The following is a 21,743-nucleotide window of genomic DNA, read 5'->3' as shown; positions in this document are numbered from 1 at the left end:
GTAGTTCATGACTATAAACCTATAACTATTGAAAAGAATCAAAAGATTAAAAGCTTAAAAATTATAAAAATATATATGTGTGTGTGACTACACAACAGAGAAATATAAGAGAAAAATTTGTTACACTCAAAATAATAATTCATGGTTATAATCATTGAAATTTTCCAGATAGTTTTAAATATTACAAAAATATAACTCAAAAAGTCAGATGTTAAAACTTCCAAAAGGCCAAAAAATATTAAGGAATCATAAGATTTACATCCTATAAATTATTGAAACAAAACTATATATATATATATATATATATATATATATGATTTTAGAATAGAGAAATATAAAAGAAAAATTGATTACCTTCAAAAGAATAATACATGGTATAGTTGTTGAAACCTGCTAAACATGTTCAAATATTGCAAAAACTAACACAAAAATTCAGATGTGAAAACTTCCAAAATGCCAAAAATATATGACTATTCAAAAGAGAAAAATAAGAAGAAGAAAAAAGTACATGAACCTATAAAGTAATAAGTTTTAAATTTTAATGGGTCTAAACTTTAAACAATGAAAAAAAATCACAGGTTAGGTTGTGTTCCTAGCAACCCTGAAAGAAAAGGTAAAGGGAAAAAAAAAACCATGAAATACCATCAAGCAATAAGTTTTAATGGGTTTAAACTACAAGCAATGAACAAAAATAATCATAAACAATCAAAGGTGCAGGGTTTGGTTACCAAGATCAGATGGTTGTAAAACACAACCTTTCAACATTGATTTAGGGTTATGCAGAAGGCAACATAAATGACAAAAAATTGTTTTTACGTTGTCTGCTATGCCAACCATCTAAATATATTAATTCCAGAAAATATTAAATAAAATAATTCCTAGAATTATATGAGATAATTAAGATGAACATCAAGCCCTTGCGTGGATGTTATTTGTGGACGGCTGTCCATCACTACAATTCATAGACTTTGTTGTTAATAAGACAATCCAGTTCAAAACTAAAAGCGATTAGGTGGCCTTTGTACTACAGGATTTGTTCTCGTTGAAGAATCAACTTGCTTCCTACTATGGCTTCAATTTGATATGTGTGTTTTTTTTGTGAAAATTTGAGTGAGTATGAAGGGTTTTGACCTTGGCAGAAGTTTATATTTGTGAAAATTTTTGTTATAGAATTTTAGTTGAAATAGAATTTTCAAGCTTTTGAAACATATATCTAATAGAGTTTTATTTAAACTAAACTATTGTAATACTTGATAAGATATAAAACCAAAAATAAAAAGAATCTAAAAGAAAAAGAAAAAGAAAAAGAAAATAGTGATGACGTGGAAAATTGTAGGAGCTCCGAAGGTTTCGGTTATATATATATATATAGGCTAGCCTCAAACCTAAGGACCAAACAGCCTTACAAGTAGTGGCCCAAAAGCTTGAAGATCTTGTGAAGAAGGAACCTTCACCAGATTCCACCTCAACCAGTAGGGATCCTAGACTTGAATCTCGGTTAGTAACCCTACACACCCACACAGCTTCTAGCAGTTCTAGCAGAGACTCCTCAGATATTGAAAAGGAGATAGAACAAGTAGAAGACCAATTACGAGGATTACAGGTAAATAGGCTTTACCATCCCAAAGTAACGCCAACCAGCCTCACTAAAAATTGGTATCCCAGACCAACACCCCCTGACCTCCAGTATGAGGAAAGAACCACCCAGTTCACAGTATCCAGTGCCAAGCTCTATGAATGGAACATAGATGGCCTCTCTGAACAAGAAATCCAAAACAAGATCCAGCACATAACTATGGTAGCAAATAACTATCTAAATGATGGTATTTCAAATACCGAGGTTGTAGAGCTCATTGTTTTAGGATTTACTGGAAAACTGCTACTTTGGTGGAACAACTGCTTGACAAATGCTTCCAAGGAAGATATTAAGCATGCTGTTCAAAAAGATGCGGATGAGAACCCCATCTTTGATGAACGCATTGGAAGAGGGATTCTCGACGGAGTCAATACCTTGATCTATACGATCATGAAACACTTCCTAGGTAAACCCAGCAATATCACATCCAGGATTTATGACCAGCTCAGTAATCTTCGATGTAAAAACCTTGGAGAATACCGGTGGTATGAGGATGTATTCACCACTCGTGTTATGCACAGAAGCGATTGTAACTCTCCATTTTGGAAGGAGAAGTTTATCAATGGCATGCCTACACTTTTTGGGCAGAAGGTCAAAGAAACCCTTGCAGGTTCTCTAGGTGTCATAGATTATGATAACCTAACTTATGGAGACATTTCTAGCACAATCCGAAATGAAGGGATGAAGATGTGCAGAGATCTCAAAATCCAGAGTCAAGCCAGCAAGAGCAAAGCCAAGCATGAAATAGGGAATTTCTGCATTCAATATGGCTTACCTTCTATTATTCCCAAAAGAAAGACCAAACATAGAGGCGATGAACCCTCTAAGAAAACCCATAGGAAGAAACCTGCCTCTAAACATTATAGCAAACATAGGTTTAGTACCAATGATTACTATAAGAAAGGCAGATCCCAGTTTAGATCCCAGTCCACTGGCAAATTCACACCTAAAGCATCAGGAACATGCCATAAGTGTGGAAAACAAGGTCATTGGAAAAGAGCAAGAAGAGCTGCTCCTCGATCTCATAGAACAGATCAAGTATCCAGTTTGAGTAATGGTCCAGTTCACTTTGACTGTTACCCAAACCTCACAGTTGCACTTGACGACCCTCACATCCTGAAGGTCCTCACTCTCAACATAAAGACCCATGGAAACCTTGTGTTACATGGAACCAAGCAGCTTGCTCTTATATACAGGGTGTATTATAAGTGCATGCGAACCAACATGTCCATACAAGCATTCGATAAGAGGAAACCAGGAGAAACTACTCTTATCCAAACCTCGGATGTTAGATCCACTGTTCAGGTACCCAAAACCCTGCAATGGTCTGAAATAACATTCCCAGCACAATGGACTTTGCAAAATGAGAATTATCCTTTACAGGTTCAGAACCCTGTTAGGAGTCCAGATCTAGATATCATCCAGCAGCTAGCCGATGGAACGGTTAGACTAAGCTTTGATCAGTCTAGATTTAGATCATCCTTAGACTATGAGGAACCCAGTTCTCCCATAGATCTACATCACAGGTCTAGATCCATAGATCTACGCCAACCCTTTAGGCAGCCAACTATCCTTCTTAGAGATAGACCTGCATCCCAATATAGTAGTTCGTCTAGAACACGAGCTCCTACCTCTAGAAGAGACTTAGGTCCACTGTTCCAAGGTGTCAAAGACCACTCTCAGGTTAGTACCCCTTGTTACACAGCCAAACAAGACTCAGTTGTTGATCATGAGGAAGATGACAACAGCCAAGATAGTCTTAAACCTCCCTCACCATCAGGATCTGATTTTAAGAATCCTATTCAGCAGGAAACTGAATACGACCATCAGCTCCTAGTGTTGAACAAAGATGAGGAATTCGTTCCAGATATGGACTACCTCGAAAAGGAATTTAATTCTGAGCAGAACAGAGTTAAAAGAGAAGCCTATCGAGCCAACCATACCAAGGAACAGAAAGTTGAAGTTTTGGAGAAATGGAAGTTATTCATGAGAACGGTGAAGGCAGATTATCCTTTCTTTGAATACTTTGAGAAACATTTCCAATGGCATAAAAAGAACTGTGCTATTACCAAAACCAGCTGGAAAATACCACCTAAGAAGGATGCACCAAGTTCTAGCAAACCAGAATTTGTTAGATCCAGCCATCCTCCTCAGGAAACCATACTCTTTAAAACTGGCAAGACAGAAGTTGTTGCCTCTCCTTTCAAATGCGCCGTAGCTCCAGAAGAAACGGTAGTCAGGAAAGTAATAGAGCAAAACAACTACACGAACCAGTGTTTAGGAGTCATAGGGAAACAGCTTGATAGGATAGAAGATTGTATGGATAACAAGGTTCTTCCCCAGTCAAGAAACCTTAGTAAACCAATCCAGATTCTAGAAAAACCCTTCGTCAAGCTCCCCACAACCAGACAAGCTAGCCTCAAACCTAAGGACCAAACAGCCTTACAAGTAGTGGCCCAAAAGCTTGAAGATCTTGTGAAGAAGGAACCTTCACCAGATTCCACCTCAACCAGTAGGGATCCTAGACTTGAATCTCGGTTAGTAACCCTACACACCCACACAGCTTCTAGCAGTTCTAGCAGAGACTCCTCAGATATTGAAAAGGAGATAGAACAAGTAGAAGACCAATTACGAGGATTACAGGTAAATAGGCTTTACCATCCCAAAGTAACGCCAACCAGCCTCACTAAAAATTGGTATCCCAGACCAACACCCCCTGACCTCCAGTATGAGGAAAGAACCACCCAGTTCACAGTATCCAGTGCCAAGCTCTATGAATGGAACATAGATGGCCTCTCTGAACAAGAAATCCAAAACAAGATCCAGCACATAACCATGGTAGCAAATAACTATCTAAATGATGGTATTTCAAATACCGAGGTTGTAGAGCTCATTGTTTTAGGATTTACTGGAAAACTGCTACTTTGGTGGAACAACTGCTTGACAAATGCTTCCAAGGAAGATATTAAGCATGCTGTTCAAAAAGATGCGGATGAGAACCCCATCTTTGATGAACGCATTGGAAGAGGGATTCCCGACGGAGTCAATACCTTGATCTATACGATCATGAAACACTTCCTAGGTAAACCCAGCAATATCACATCCAGGATTTATGACCAGCTCAGTAATCTTCGATGTAAAAACCTTGGAGAATACCGGTGGTATGAGGATGTATTCACCACTCGTGTTATGCACAGAAGCGATTGTAACTCTCCATTTTGGAAGGAGAAGTTTATCAATGGCATGCCTACACTTTTTGGGCAGAAGGTCAAAGAAACCCTTGCAGGTTCTCTAGGTGTCATAGATTATGATAACCTAACTTATGGAGACATTTCTAGCACAATCCGAAATGAAGGGATGAAGATGTTCAGAGATCTCAAAATCCAGAGTCAAGCCAGCAAGAGCAAAGCCAAGCATGAAATAGGGAATTTCTGCATTCAATATGGCTTACCTTCTATTATTCCCAAAAGAAAGACCAAACATAGAGGCGATGAACCCTCTAAGAAAACCCATAGTAAGAAACCTGCCTCTAAACATTATAGCAAACATAGGTTTAGTACCAATGATTACTATAAGAAAGGCAGATCCCAGTTTAGATCCCAGTCCACTGGCAAATTCACACCTAAAGCATCAGGAACATGCCATAAGTGTGGAAAACAAGGTCATTGGAAAAGAGATTGTCAAGCTAAGGCCAAAACCCTTATCAACACACTCATTAGTGACCAAGCCAACAAAGATGAGATCTTCAAACTCTTAGAACTCGATCACCTAAACAGTGAGTCTAGTGACCAAGAGAAACACCAGTTGTTTAGGACATCTTCTGAAACCTCTAGAGTATCTTCTAGTTCCTCTAGTGACACAGACGAGATCCTAGCCTGCCAGGATAGTTGTTGTAGAAACAAAACTGTCCATGTCCTTACCAAGCAAGAAGAGCTGCTCCTCGATCTCATAGAACAGATCAAGGATCCAGAAGAGAAAGCTCAGAGACTTAGTGAGTTCCACAAAACCCTAGTCAAGGAAGCCAATACATCCAAACCTAGGATCCAGGAACCATTGGTCGACTTAGAAAAAATCTACAATAGGTTTACCAAATCCAAGAAAGAAGTGACCATCCAAGATCTTCAGAAAGAGATTAAGGATCACAAAGCAGAAATGAGAAACCTTAAACAGGAATTAACTATCCTTAGGGTTGATCATGGTCTCATGGATTTGAGAGTAAAAAACCTAGAGTTTACTTCACAGCAAGGCAATGAGGACAGAATCTCATTACAGAACCCTTCTGATGATGAAGTAGATGACACTGTTAATCCTACTGCTAACATGGGATCAGAACCGTCCACTGGTTCGTTTCTGCAAACCATTAGTAGTATTAACTTCCAGAAATGGCATTCCAAAGTCAGGATTGTCATAGACAAAGATTTTGAAATTGAGGTTGTAGCCCTAATGGACTCAGGAGCTGATCTCAACTGCATTCAAGAAGGACTTATCCCCTCTAAATACTTCCAGAAAACCCAAGAACGGTTAACTTCTGCAAGTGGAGGAAAGATGCAGATTGAATTCAAAATCCCAGAAGCACAGATTTGCCAAGACAATGCGTGTTTTAAAACCACCTTTGTTCTTGTCAAAAATATAACAGATAGGGTCATCTTAGGAAACCCATTCATATGTCTGTTGTATCCTTTCATTACGGATAGTGAAGGAATCACTACCCACCCTTTTAGCCAACCAGTCAAGTTTAAGTTTCTTAGAAACCCAGAACCTAGAGATATTGAGAGTCTCCAAAAAGTTTCTGTTTCTAAAAATCTTAACCTCATCAATGCCAAAACTTCTTTTTATGGTCCACATCAAGCTCAGAACCTTGATCAAACTATACCATCCACCATATTTGATAATTCTTTAAGCTCCAATAAACCTTCTGAATTATCATCTCTGCACTTTGCACATAAAAGTATTTGCTCCATAACATTGCATGATTTTAACAAATATGTTTTCAGAAATAACCATTTTGTTAATTCATGGCAGGAAGTAAAGCAAGTATTTTCTAATAATCCCACTAGTAAGGGAAAAATGGCTTCTTCGAGCAGGAACAAAGGGAAAGCCCCTATGCATGAAGGCGCTTCCTCTGGACCAGAACCCAGGGAAGTAACATCCCTTCCAGAATATGTTCCACTCCAAGTAACATTTTCAAACGGTAATAGGACTATTACTTTGCATGAAGTTTTATCCAGGAACTTTCAATTTGCAAATGGAGTGTATACAGGACTTCCACCCTCCATCAAAATTGTCCTCGATAACCTTCAAAGAGCCTATACCCAAAGCAACAATCATCTTTTTCAAAGAACCCTCAAAGCATTAGAATTGCACCTAGTAAACCTTGAGGCAGAAATTGAGATTGGAAGAAATACCATTAGTCAACTCTTTGGCAAAGAGGATATCCATTCCATGGATAAAACGACTATTATGGGCACCGATTATGCTCGGTTAAGTCTTAAGACTCAAACCCAGCTAAGAAGTGCTGTTGCCAACTTGCCTTCCGATATACAACAACGTATATTCCGAAGCAAGGCTATGTCTGGATCATGTGACCTATGGTTCAAACATTTACAAATATTGGTCATCACTCACTTCCCAGTATACGATGAATCAGAAGATGCTGCCTTCATCCTATCCACTTGGGAAAAATACTTTGGAAGCAGTCAGAGGATCTATGAGAAGAAACATCCCTTCCCCGGCCTAATAATCAACTATGAAGACTGGTCCGTTGAAGAAGATCCAAGCTGGCTTTCAAGCATGTTTGAATATGGATTCGTTCGTCTCATCAGGTTAACTAGCCATGATCAGATCAACCAATTCCCACAGATCATCCGACAGGTTGTTTCAAAAATCAAAAGTCCATTTGTCTCTATCAGATGCTGGAGTACTCTCCCCCACTGGGACAAAAACAATTGGATGGAAATCCAACCTGCTCACCACCTTGTACTCATCAACGGGTACACCCACAATGGTCCTTGGTATGAAGGAGACTCTTATCTCCATAATGAAGACCCTAAAGCTCTTGCAAATTGCTGGAGTGGTTACTTCAACAATGAGATCATAGATGTCACCCATGAGCTATGGCAGAATTACCACTTTGTTGGAAATACTGGAAGAATTACAGTATTCACCACCAGGCCGTATTCTGAATCTCTCCATACTGAAAGGATAGACTACATTGAGCCCGGACAGATAGTAATGCGACAAGCAGACTATGAACCTATCCTGTTCTGTGGCATATGTGATAAGTTCGCCAGATACCATGATCATAACTATGACTATGACCCCCCATGGGATCCTTATGATGGTTATCCTTCTGGTCACGATACAGATTGAAGCTTCAGGACGCTCCAGAACGGCCTCCAGATGTCATCCCCTGCATAAGAACCGGTTACTATTCAGAACAGTACCCGCATGCAGACAAACCACTGTTCACTGCACAGTCCAGAACACTATGCAGAGTCACTATTCCAGAAAAGCAAGGGGACAATCTACTGTGCATAAACAGTGACCAGTTACTGTTCACTCTACAGTACCCCAGACAGAATCATTGAGTTACTGTTTGCTTTCGGTGGAAAAGAATCTACCTTCAGTAAAAGCAAATTACCTCCGTGATTTCAGCGGCCTCCTGACAGCATCCAAGGCTCCCTCTCCCTTTATAAGGCAGCCTTCGACTCAGTCTTCAGCAGGCTTCATTCCAAAGCTTCATACACCTCACTCTCTAGAGCTTTTACTTTGTACTCTAAACTACAATTGTAATCAGAATGGCTCTCTTCTCTACCCCCTTAGTTTACCAATGTACCAGAACTACATTTGTAACCTTCCCCCTCTTCCGCACCGAGTCTGCCCAGATCGGCACGCTCCCCCTCTGTAATTAAGTAGCTTACCCCCATTTGGTATGATTCTGTCCTCATTGCCTTGCTGTGAAGTAAACTCTAGGTTTTTGACTCTCAAATCCATGAGACCATGATCAACCCTAAGGATAGTTAATTCCTGTTTAAGGTTTCTCATTTCTGCTTTGTGATCCTTAATCTCTTTCTGAAGATCTTGGATGGTCACTTCTTTCTTGGATTTGGTAAACCTATTGTAGATTTTTTCTAAGTCGACCAATGGTTCCTGGATCCTAGGTTTGGATGTATTGGCTTCCTTGACTAGGGTTTTGTGGAACTCACTAAGTCTCTGAGCTTTCTCTTCTGGATCCTTGATCTGTTCTATGAGATCGAGGAGCAGCTCTTCTTGCTTGGTAAGGACATGGACAGTTTTGTTTCTACAACAACTATCCTGGCAGGCTAGGATCTCGTCTGTGTCACTAGAGGAACTAGAAGATACTCTAGAGGTTTCAGAAGATGTCCTAAACAACTGGTGTTTCTCTTGGTCACTAGACTCACTGTTTAGGTGATCTCGTTTTATCCATGGAATGGATATCCTCTTTGCCAAAGAGTAACTTATATATATATATATATATATATATATATATAGATTATTTGCGTACAAGACGAACAGATGAGATGAAAAGTGGGGATATAGGAGGCCTACTTGAATATCTTCAAATAATGCAATCTAAAGACCTTAATTTTTCTTATGCAATTCAAGTTGACTTTGATGATCTAAATACAAATATTTTTCTGGGTAGATGATAGAATGAAGTTGGATTATGAATATTTTGGAGCTATAGTGTGCTTTGATACAACTTACAAAAAAATAAAAATAAAAATAAAGAAGGTAGGTCGTTTGCATTGTTTGTTGGTGTAAATCATCATAAAAAAACTATCATCTTTGGTGTTGCATTGTTATATGATGAAACATCTGAGACTTTCATATGGTTGTTTGATTCTTCTCAGAAGGCAATTTTTGTTAAGAAACCACAGACTATCCTCACATACCAAGATGTTGCAACGGCAAAGGCATTAGCTTTACAATGGCCAGAAACACATCATCATTTATGTGTTCGGCATATGTACTAGAATGTAGCTAAGCAACTCAATGAAGTGTTTGGAAGGTATAGTACTTTTAAAGCAGATTTTAGTAGTTATGTATATGACCATGACTATGAAGTGGAGGACTAATGGCCAAAAGGGTGGGTGGACTTGACAATCTTGGCTTCATTCCTGAGGATTATAATAATTATTTGCATAAAAGTCAAATAGATGAGATGAAAAGCGAGGATACAAGAGGCCTACTTGAATATCTTCAAAGAATGCAATCTGAAGACCTTAATTTTTCTTATGCAATTCAAGTTGTTCTTGATGATCTAATTACAAATATTTTTTAGGCAAATGGTAGAATGAAGTTGGATTATGAATATTTTGGGGATGTAGTGTGCTTTGATACAACTTACAAAAAAAAAAAATAAAGAAGGTAGGCCGTTTGCATTGTTTGTTGGTGTAAATCATCATAAACAAACTATCATGTTTGGTGTTGCATTGTTATATGATTAAACATTTAGGACTTTCATGTGGTTGTTTGATTCTTTTCAGAAGGCAATGTTTGGTAAGAAACCATAGACTATCCTCACAGACTAAGATGTTGCAATGGTAAAGGCATTAACTTCACAATGGCCAGAAACACATGCAACTAAGCAATTTAATGAAGTGTTTGGATAGTATAAAACTTTTGCAACAAATTTTAGTAGTTGTGTATATGACCATGACTATGAAGATGATTTTTTTAGATGCATGGGATAATATGCTTGATAAATATGATCTAAAGAATAACAATTGGTTGCAAAGACAATTTGAGTTAAGGGAGAATTGGGCTTTGGTTTATGGGAGGAAAACATTTTTGTGCTGATATGTCTACTACTTAAAGAAGTGAGAGTATGAACAGTCAAACTAAAAGGTATATAACTTATATAATTATGAATTGTTACATTTTTTTCGTCACTTTCAAAGGTTGGTTGATGATAGATGTTTTGAAGAGTTGAGAGCAAATTTTAAAGCAACTCAAAGTAGACCATCATTAGAATATCCAATAGAAATATTGAAGCATGCAACGAGTGTTTATACTCCTACAGTATTTAAATTGTTTAATCGTGGATTATGGCTCACCTGGGATTGTGATTTGCATAAGGATGGTGATGTTGGATTTGTGGTAAAATATAAAGTTATTTCTCCCCGTAAATCTCACCAACACATTGTTCAATTTGATTCATTGGCTTCTACAGTGATGTGTAGTTGTAATAAATTTTAATTCGTTGGAATTTTATGTGCTCATGCCTTAAAAGTGTTATCTCTTCAAAATTGTAAAAGGGTGCCAAATCAGTATATTTTAAAAATGTGGACAAAAGATGCAAATGATGGTTTTGCAATAAATAATTATATGCGTGTAGGACCACATGATGAAAATGTAGATGTGGGAAGTTATAAAGTGTTGCTTAAATTATATTCTAATTTGGTAGCAAGAGTTGCATTGACTGATGAGTCTTTTCGTATTTCTTTGGATGCTCATGAAAGTACTTTGAACAAAGTAGAGGCAAATTTGAAAATTTTATCAATTGAAGAATCTACTACTGGGGGCACCCGTTTCAAATCAAAGGCTCAACAAGCTAATGACAATATGCAGCCTACTAACTGTGAAGGAAATAAAATTAAAGGAATTAAGCATAAAGGGAGACAAGCATGTGTAGGGAAATCTCGTAGAAGAAAGGGTGCATTAGAGAAAGCTACAAGAAAGAGGAAATGTCAAACTAAAGTTGATGGTGAGCTGAGAATTGAACAACTCCAAACTCATCCATAAGAGTTGTCCAGGTCAAGGAGATAAGAATAAGCATCCTTTGTAGGACGATCGTCTATGGGCATAAGGGTCGTCCATGAGGCAAGCTCCTGGACGACCCCCGACACTTGGAAAATTCCATAGAAATTTGTCAACAAGAACCAGTAAATTGAATCACATGTTATTATTTCAAGGCACGAGTAAGATCCTGGTTCATCGTTATAACTTCCTACGTAACTTCCAACAACAGTTATAGAAAAAAGATAAAATATTCTCACTCCTATAGTGGTTGAGGAAGTTAACCTTGAACCCTCTGACCTCCTCAAATATAGGGGAAGTTACAAGACAAGTAACTGCTTCAAGAACACACTATATAAACTCGCATTCACATCAAATGAAAGGTAAGTTTTAGACAACTCCCAAAAAGTTGGAACTCCAGAATTTAAGAGAGAAACTAACTTAAGCATCGGAGGGTTCTTGGCCAGTTAGCCCGGGTCTCCTTTGATCATTTTTTTTTCCTTTTTAGGCCTTCCAAGTAGTTATTAAATCATTGAAGCCTAGAACATTCAGTCTATTGATTTTCTGTGCATCATCAGTTGGCGCTGTTTGTGGGGAAGATTATTTTTGTGTTTTGCAGTTTATCTTTCTCCGACAAAAGGCTGCATGGTTCAAACAAGATCAAGGGTCACTAGTCTAGGCCACCAGGAGAGTAGGGATGCCTTTAGTAATCCCCACTGTGATCGACAGTCAATGCCTATTACGTAACCGCCTTCCATCCAACATGTAAAGTCCATGGTAGCCGCCATGGCAGAATTAACCCGTCAGAATCAAGAGTTGACTAGGAAGATTAGTCTAAGGAGGCAACGCCATGAAAGATACGTGGAAGGACAAGCCCAGAGTCAAGAAAATAGAGGAGGAAATGCTGAGCCCGAAAACTAGTCAAAGGGTACCGCTTCATGAAAGGTGCCACACTTGGAGAGGGAGATGGACCAGATGAGGAAGGTCATGGACGAGATGAGGGAGAACATGAGAAGGGTGAATCCCGTAGATGATTTAGTTCATCGAACAAACTCCCTTTTCATGGCTTCCATCAACAATCACCCTTTGCCTCCTAAGTTCAAGATGCCTTCCTTGGACTTGTATGATAGAACGAGCGACCCTTTTGATCATATATCTACTTTCAAGACTACGATGCACCTTCAAGGGGTTCTAGATGAGATTATGTGCAGGGCCTTCCTTATTATCCCTTAAAGGGCCCGCACGAGTATGGTTCAGCAAGATACCTCCGAATACTGTGAGTTCTTTCGAAGAATTGAGTAAGTTGTTTGTCAACAATTTTATTAGAGGACAAAGGCATAAACGTTCCTCGTTCAACCTGCTAACCATAGAGTAAGGAGGAAATGAAAGCTTGAGGTCCTTCATTACTCGTTTCAACAGGGAAGCCCTGACAGTGGACGAGATGGATGACAAGTTGTTATTGGCGGCCTTTCCATAATGGAGTTAACTTTGATTTATTCATCCATAAGCTTTATGAGCAAAAGTCTCAAACCATGGCTGTACTCATCCATTTGGCCCAAAACTTCATGAATGTAGAAGACGCAATTATAGCTAAGAAGAGGAAGAGAGCTGAGCGAACGGAAGCAGATCTCCCGCGCCATCCTAAGTAAGATTCTTGTCCAAAGAAGGCATGGACGGGAGAGAAGAAAGATTGAGACAACAAGAAGGCAAGCTCTTCGGCACGGAGTCAGCAATATATGCCCTTGAACATGCCGCTTGAACAAGTGTTTATGCAAATCAAGGATGATTCTTCCTTGAAGTGGCCAGAAAAAATGAAGGGAGATCCCAACAAACGCAATAGGAACAAGTATTGCCGCTTCCACAGAGACCATGGTCATGACATGGACGAGTGTTTTGATTTGAAGCAGTAGATAGAAAATCTCATCAGGCAAGGAAAATTGAGAAATTTCCTTGGACGAGACTACAAAGATGAGAAGTTGAAGGGAAAGCTAGAAAAGCCGTCACGACCCCCACTTGGAGAAATAAGAGTCATAATAGGAAGGACCTCGACAGGACAATCTTCCAAGTCAAGGAAGACATAACTGAAGGTAGTGCAAAACATCCAACTTTCAGGACGATCCCCAAGGACGAATGAAACGGACGAAATCATCCTAGACGTTGTCACTATCACCCACATGATGATGCGATTGTCATTACTTTGCTTATTGCTAATTATACAACCAGAAAGGTGTTGGTGGACAATAGGAGTTCGGCGGACATCTTATATTACCCTGCTTTCTAGTAAATGTGGCTCAAACGAGATTAACTTCATCCAGTGAATTCACCCTTAGTAGGTTTTAGAGGGATAAAAGTGCAGCCCGTGGGTACCATAACATTATCTGTGGTGGTAGGAGCATATTCACAACAGATAACCAAAGAAGTAAACTTTCTTGTCATGGACTGTTCGTTGTCATACAACACTATCATTGGAAGACTGACTTTAAATAGTTGGAAGGTAATAACATCTACTTACCATTTGTCTGTGAAGTTCCCAACATAGTACGGGATAGGGCAAGTGCAAGGAGATCAGTTAGTAGCAAGAGAGTGTTATTTGGCCATGTTGGCTATGGACGAGCACATTCAGACAATGAGCATTGAGGAGAGAAGAGTTGTTGCAAAGTCCACCAAAGTGCTGGAAGACATTTCTTTGGATGAGAATAACCCTGAGAAGTATACAAGGGTTGGAGAAAGTATATAAAGGAAGACGAAGCATGACCTTGTCCAATTCTTAAAGAAGAGCATTGATGTATTTGCATGGAGTCATGAAGACATGCTAGGTATCGACCCTAGTGTCATCACCCATTGTCTAAACGTATATCCTTCCTCCAAGCCCGTGCGTCAAAAGAAAAGAGTGTTTGCTCTTGAATGAGATAATGCCAGCAAAGAAGAAGTTCAAAAGCTAATTACAGCAAAATTTATTCGGGAAGTTTATTACCTGGACTGGTTGGCTAATGTGGTGATGGTCAAGAAGGCTAATGGCAAATGGAGGATGTGCATGGACTTCACTGATCTGAACAAGGCTTGCCCCAAGGATAGCTATCCATTGCTGCGGGTCATAAGTTGCTAAGTTTCATGGATGCCTTCTCGGGTTATAACTAGATAAGGATAGACGAGACGGATCAAGAGAAGACATCCTTTGTCACCAGTTAAGGCCTATTTTGTTACAAGGTAATGCCCTTCAGGTTGAAGAATGCAGGGGCAACTTATCAAAGGCTGGTGAACCATATGTTTCATCCACAGATTGGGCGGAATGTGGAAGTTTATGTAGATAATATGTTGGTAAAGAGTTTGGATGAGGAAAAGCATCTGGACGACCTCTAAGAGACTTTTGATAGGCTTCAACGGTATAACATGAAGTTAAATCCGAGCAAGTGTGCTTTTGGAGTCTCATTTGGTAAGTTTCTCGGGTTCATGGTTTCTCACAGGGGAATTGAGGCAAACCCTGATAAAATCCAGGCAATACTGAATATGGAGCCACCAAGGAACATCAAGGAAGTCCAATCCCCCATCGGACTAGTGGTAGCCCTTAACAGGTTTATCTCTAAAGCTACTAACAAGTGCTTGCCATTTTTTAAGGTTCTTAAAAAGGCATTTGAATGGATGGACGAGTGTCAAAAGGCCTTTCAAGACCTCAAGGCCTACCTCATAGCAGCTCCTCTGTTGAGCCCGTCTATACTAGGTGAGGAATTATATTTGTATTTGGCAGTGTCCTCGTATGCAGTAAGCTCAGCATTGATTAGAGAAAAAGGGAAAATACAGAAGCCAGTTTATTACACAAGCCGAGTGCTAAGAGGGGCAGAAGGATGATACTCAATGATGGAAAAGCTAGCATTTGCTTTGGTCACGGCTTCTAGAAGTTAAGGCATTACTTTCAGGCTCATGCCATAAATGTCTTGATAGACTATCCATTAAAGAAGGATATGAACAAATTGGAAGCCACAGGATGACTAATCCAATGGGCCATAGAACTCAGCGAGTTTGATGTCAGGTATCAACCAAAGAATGCGACAAAAGCTCAAGTATTGGCAGATTTCATTGCAGAGTTCACTATTAACCAAGGTGAGCAAGATGGGATGGATGAAGCTTAGAGGTGGGTCGTCAATGTGGATGGCTTGTCCATATTATATGTCGGAGGAATTGGAGTTATACTCAAATCCCCGGAAGGAGATAAGTTGAAATATGCAGCCCGTCTATAATACCAAACCACCAATAATGAAGCAGAATATGAAGATCTCCTTAAAGGATTGGAATTGGCTAAGTCGTTAAGGGCGGAGTCAGTAGTTGTCCAAGGGGATTCACAGTTGATTATCAATCAAGTGAATGGAATGTGTGAAGATAAGGAAGATCGGATGAAGAAGTATCTAAGCAGGGTGAAGCAGCTTGTCAAAAAATTAAAGAAGCCAGTTTTGTTCAGTTCCTGAGGGAGGAAAACATGGAAGCAGAGGTTTTGGCAAAAGTAGCTTTAGCAGGAGGGGCCAACGACGAGTATGACAAAGTCCAATACATGTCGAGCATAGATCTTCCAGAGATATAACAGGTTGAAGGTGAAGAAAATTGGATGACTCCAATATTAATTTATCTCAAAGATGGTAGACTTCCGAAGGACAAGGATGAGGCTAGAAGATTGAGGATCAAAGCTGCCAAGTATGTCCTCATAGACGAAGTACTATATAAAAAGGGCTTCTCTCAGCCTTACTTAAGGTGCTTAGCTCCAGACGAATCAAACTATGTGTTGAGGGAAGTTCATGAAGGAGCATGTGGAAACCACTTAGGAGCAAGAGCATTAGTCCATAAAGTCGTCCATGTAGGTTACTACTGGCCAACTATTCAAGTAGATGTAAAGGGTTACATTAAGGTGTGTGACCAATGTCAATGCTTTAACAACATCCCTAGGCAGCCATCGGAGTATCTTACCTCGATGATAGCCCCATGGCCCTTTGCACAATGGGGATTGGATATCTTAAGTCCCTTCGTACTTGGAACTAGGTAGATGAAGTTTTTAGTAGTAGGGATTGATTACTTCACTAAGTTGGTGGAAGTAAAACCCCTAACAAAGATCACACAGCAGAATGTCAAGAACTTCGTTTGGAAAAACATTATATGCAGGTTTGGGGTGCCTAGGGTATTAATATCAGACAATGGACGACAATTTGATAACACGTTTTTTAGGGACTTCTGCTAGCACTTTGGAATCAAGAATCATTATTCCTTACTCTCCCATCCACAGGCAAATGGTCAAGCAGAAGTGGCAAATTGATCATTGTTGAAAATCATCAAGACTCGGCTTGAGGGGGCAAAGGAAGTATGGCCAGACGAGCTACCAGGAGTTTTATGGGCTTATAGGATGACTGTGAGGACCCTCACAGGGGAAACTCCCTTCAAGCTAGCTTAAGGAAGTGAAGTAGTGATACCTACAGAAGTGCACATGGCGAACCACAGGGTGATGAAGTATTAGAACGAGGATAACGAGCAACAACTTCTCCTCAACCTTGATCTGATAGACAAAGTAAGGATGAACGCAGAGCAAAGGACTATGAGGTATAAAAATCTCATGGCTCGACAATATGATGTAATGGTCAAACCCAGACACTTCAACATTGGAGACCTCGTCCTAAAACTGGTTTCCTTGACAACAAGAAATCCAACCCATGGGAAATTGGGACCTAATTGGGAAGGACCCTATAGGGTTATTAATTGCAAAAGACAAGGGTCATATTACTTGGAAGCCCTAAACGGGAGAAAGCTGGAGCACCCCTAGAATGTCGAGCATTTAAGAAGATATTATCAGTAAGGAGTTAGCCTGGACGAGCATCATGGACGAAATCATCCTAGACATTGTCACTCTGGACAAAATAAAGTTTGTTGCTTTCTGTTACATGTGTTTGCTTTTTGTTATATGTGCTATTTATTAGCACTATGTGCTGTATTTTAATCCCTTAAACTATGCGCTATGGATGAAGTCCTAGATGATCTATATGCATTCGTAATTCCTTAAGGCACTGACTTCTAAAGCATGTGCCATGCTTGTGGACAATGTTTATGTTACATATATACAGTTTGGATTTCCAATATATGTGATGTATGAATTTCTAATTATCATGATTTCATCCACAAGAAGGCTAATGGCCTAAGACGAGTAAAATCTCTAGACGTAGGGAGGTAATGTCTTGAGCTTTCCTTAAAAAGGGATAAAGCAAATAAAGGCACATTCGTCTAAACAATGGATGAGGTAAAGCCTGAATCATATTCGTCCAACTAATGGACATGGAAATGCACACACGTAAGAATATTCAAAGTCCATGGATAAGTATGACCAGCCAAAACAATCCAATCTTTGGATGAGTAAAAAGCAAGAGACGTCTTGCCTAAAAGGTGAGTCCCATGGACAAAAATAGAGTCTGCCATTAAGTCTTTGGACGATTAAAGCTGGCAAAACCAATGCCTTTCATAAGGAGAGTTATACTTGCAAAAATTTAAAGAATGGTGAAGATGTTAAACGTGAAGAAATTCTTGTCATGGACAAGACAAATGCCTTCATGAGTGGACGGACCACACTTGAAACCAATATAATAAATGATATGAATAAATAAAAAGGGTTCATCCATACAATAACGTACTCAATAGTAAATAAAGAAGCGATGGAAATGAACATTCATTCATAAAAGTTTAGAAAAGGGTGGATGACCACCGTTCAAAAACCCTTATAAAGTAAAGCCTAAAAGGCAACTGTTTGGAAGCTCGTCCTAAATATGATGGACGAGTAAAATGTACTTAGATAAATTTCAAACGGTCCAAAACAATGGACCTTATAAAAAAAACCAAAATAACAAAACAGAGAAAGAGAAACTAAGATGCTAAAATTCAACATTTTCATTGAGGAGGGTCATCTCCAACGTTTGAGTTGTCTTGGGCAAGCTGATTGGTGGCATCTTCTTCAAAGTTAATATCTTTAGAGCTTGTCTGGAGGAGAAAGCTTGTAGCAGCACCAAGGTTGAGCTTAATGGAGCTAAAGTCCACTTCAGGGAAGTTTTCCATAGCGTCCATGCGAAAATCTTCAAAGCCCGCTGCATAGTTGGTGTCCAACAAATCAGTAAATTGTTTAAAGGCTCTGAACTCCACTACCATGTCCTCTTTTGCCTTGTTAAGAAGGATACTCAGCTCGTCATTCCTCTTTTGAAGGTGGTCAAGACGAGTATCCTTCTCTACAATGTCAGCTCTAAGCTCTTCAACTAGGTTCTGCAGCTCCTTGGCCTCGTCTTTAGCCATGGTTGCCACCTCAGCCCACCCCTTTCTGTCATTTTTGACCTTCTAGATCCTTGTCTCAAGTAAGATCCTCGTCTTGTCCATCTCTGTGGCCTGCCTGGATGCAGCAATGAACTTTGACATTGCCTACACAAGTGATTAAAAAACTTTGTTAGAAAATGTATATGTATACATATCACTATGACAGGATGAGATAAAAGTAATTACCTTGAAAAGATCATGAACAACAGAGTGTTCAAATTCTTTCAAGGACATGTCATAGCACATGGCCACGTCCTCATTAGTCACAGCCTTCTCGAACCTCTCCCAAGCCAAATCCTCGTTTTCAAGAAGGTTCATAGGAACCCTCTAAGAAGGTTGAGATGAGGCAGGCACAGTAGTTTTGGACGGAGGAACTCTAGTAGGCTTAGACGAATCTATATCATGGATTTGAATAGGCGGCTGCTGAGAGATAGGAAGAGTAGGAAGGCCAGGCTTGATGACCTTGGGCTTGGATGACTTGTGCTTAGCCCTTTTCTCCTTACAACGGCTTGAAGATTTTCCAAGTCAATTGCTTTAGATAAATTTTTTCTTTTATCACCAACGGCTGGACAAGGCTGAGATTAAACCTCCTGCCTGATTACCTTCTCCACCACTTCCTTGCCTTTGTTTTCTTTCACGGTTGCCATCCTTGGAAGAAAAACGTTAATCACTCAAGAAGTGATATTAAAATAAACTCTTAAAAAAACAAAAAGAGAGAGAAAAAGGAGAAAGAGAGGGAAAAGAAGACTCATGTCTACGGACAGTAAGCTCGTGAGCTAGAGCTTTTGTAGACGGCTTGGGATCGAGTCCCCAGGTAGCAAGACGCTAAAGGTTTACTAAAGAATGAAAAGCCCTGTCAGTATAGACGAACCTTTTAGACACATTCAAGATAGAACCTGCTCAAAGATGGTCGTCTAACACCTAAAAAAAAAAAAATTGTTAGACAATTACAAACAAAAATAAAGTATATAATAAAAATAATAAAATGATAACAATAATAAACATACCTTTAGGAAGTATATAATAGAAATAATAAAATGATAACAATAATAAACATACCTTCAGGACGAAGGTTCCCTAACTCTCCAGTATAGAGGGCAAATGGATCCCTGCCAACCTCAACAGGGTGTCCAGCCCAAAAACCAGAGATGAAGAAAAACTCCGTCTTCCAATTCCTATCTGAGGTGACAAGGGATTTTATTAGCCTATAATCTTTCCCTCTGGCTGTGAATTGGTAAAAGCCAAGGGATTGGTTAATTTCTAAAGGCTTGTAGCAGTAAAGGAATTCAGCCACAGTAAGAGGACAATCCCCTTCAAATACCTCCCTCCATAAAACTTGCATAGAGATGACTAGCCTCTATGCGTTAGGATTAAACTGACATATACCTAAACCTAACTTGGTGAGTAACTCCTTAAACCCCCTAAAAGGTAAGCCTCATAAATACCTACACCAAAACGGGGTTGACAACACCACTCCCCACGTACAGCTAACCTAGGGTTTAGGTCATTAGGAATTTGGTACCAACTCCTAAGGGATGCTAACTTCTTTTCATTCGTTTTAGAGTGGACCCCTACAACACAGCTATACACTATCTCAACCTCATCTTGAAGAGTGGACGAGGGAGCACTTGAGGTACTACCCTAGACCCAACGCTGCCCTCATCCTAATTTGTTCCTAAAGGACCTTTAATGGAACCCCAGGGACACCGGATGTGTATTCCTCGTCTGTAGTGTTCCCCCCATTACTACTAGTACTACTACCATTACTACTAGAATTGTAACTAGTTGTATCATGGTACTTGTCTATGGCCTTATCAATATTATTGCTAGACGAGGAAACAACAATTTCAGACATTTTGAAGAAAACTTAAAACCTAAAGACGAGGATGAAGAGAATACCTGGATCTAGACGAAGGGAGACTATAGATGTGGAAAAACTTCTAGACGAGGCGCTAGACGACAAATGTCAAGGAAGAAAATTTCAGAAATGTAAAGGGTAGGAGAGGAATTCTACTATTTATAGGCAATGGAATTTGGCATCTGAAACGACATGACCAACCAAAAAATGACAAGTGGCATACTCCTCGAAAAAGTGAATCGACGCGACCAGTCACCAATGAGATCATGACATGTGGCACACCTAATCGCTGACACAAGGACACACGTCCAAAGAATAGCATTAGGCTATACAATACTCTAGACGACTCTTGGACAAAGGGGCAACTGATGGTGAGCTGAGAATTGAACAACTCTAAACTCATCCATAAGTGTCATCCAGGTCAAGGAGATAAGAATGAACATCCTTTGTAGGATGGTCATCTATGGGCATAAGGGTCGTCCATGAGGCAAGTTCTTGGACGACCCCCGACACTTGGAAAATTCCATAGAGATTTGTCTACAAGAACTAGTAAATTGAACCACATGTTATTATTTTAAGGCACGAGTAAGATCCTGGTTCATCACTATAACTTCCTACGTAACTTCCAACGACAGTTATAGAAAAAAGATAAAATATTCTAACTCCTATAGCAGTTGAGGAAGTTAACCTTGAACCCTCTAACCTCCTCAAATATAGGGGAAGTTACAAGACAAGTAACTGTTTCAAGAGCACACTATTTAAACACTCATTCACATCAAATGAAAGGTGAGTTTTAGACAACTCCCAAAAAAGTTGGAACTCTAGAATTTAAGAGAGAAACTAACTTAAGCATCGGAGAGTTCTTGGCTGGTTAGCCCCAGTCTCCTTTGATCATTTGTTTTTCTTCTCAAGCCTTCCAAGCAGTTATTAGATCACTGAAGTTCGGAACATTCAGTCTACTGATTTTCTGTGCATCATCGAAAGCATCCTCTCATATTCAACAACTCACACCAGTATGAAATGCGTTCTGTGTTTTGGTACTTTGTGTTTACAATTTGTTAAACAATAGTATGTACTAATTCTTTAAATTCTTTATATGATTTTTATTTCAACAATATGACAGCAGCCACCTTATGATGGTGCCTTTAACTCAAGGAATCAAGC

Source organism: Quercus robur, chromosome 10 (genome assembly GCF_932294415.1).
Source record: "Quercus robur chromosome 10, dhQueRobu3.1, whole genome shotgun sequence".
NCBI classification, from domain to species: domain Eukaryota; kingdom Viridiplantae; phylum Streptophyta; class Magnoliopsida; order Fagales; family Fagaceae; genus Quercus; species Quercus robur.
This window is presented reverse-complemented; position numbering follows the sequence as displayed.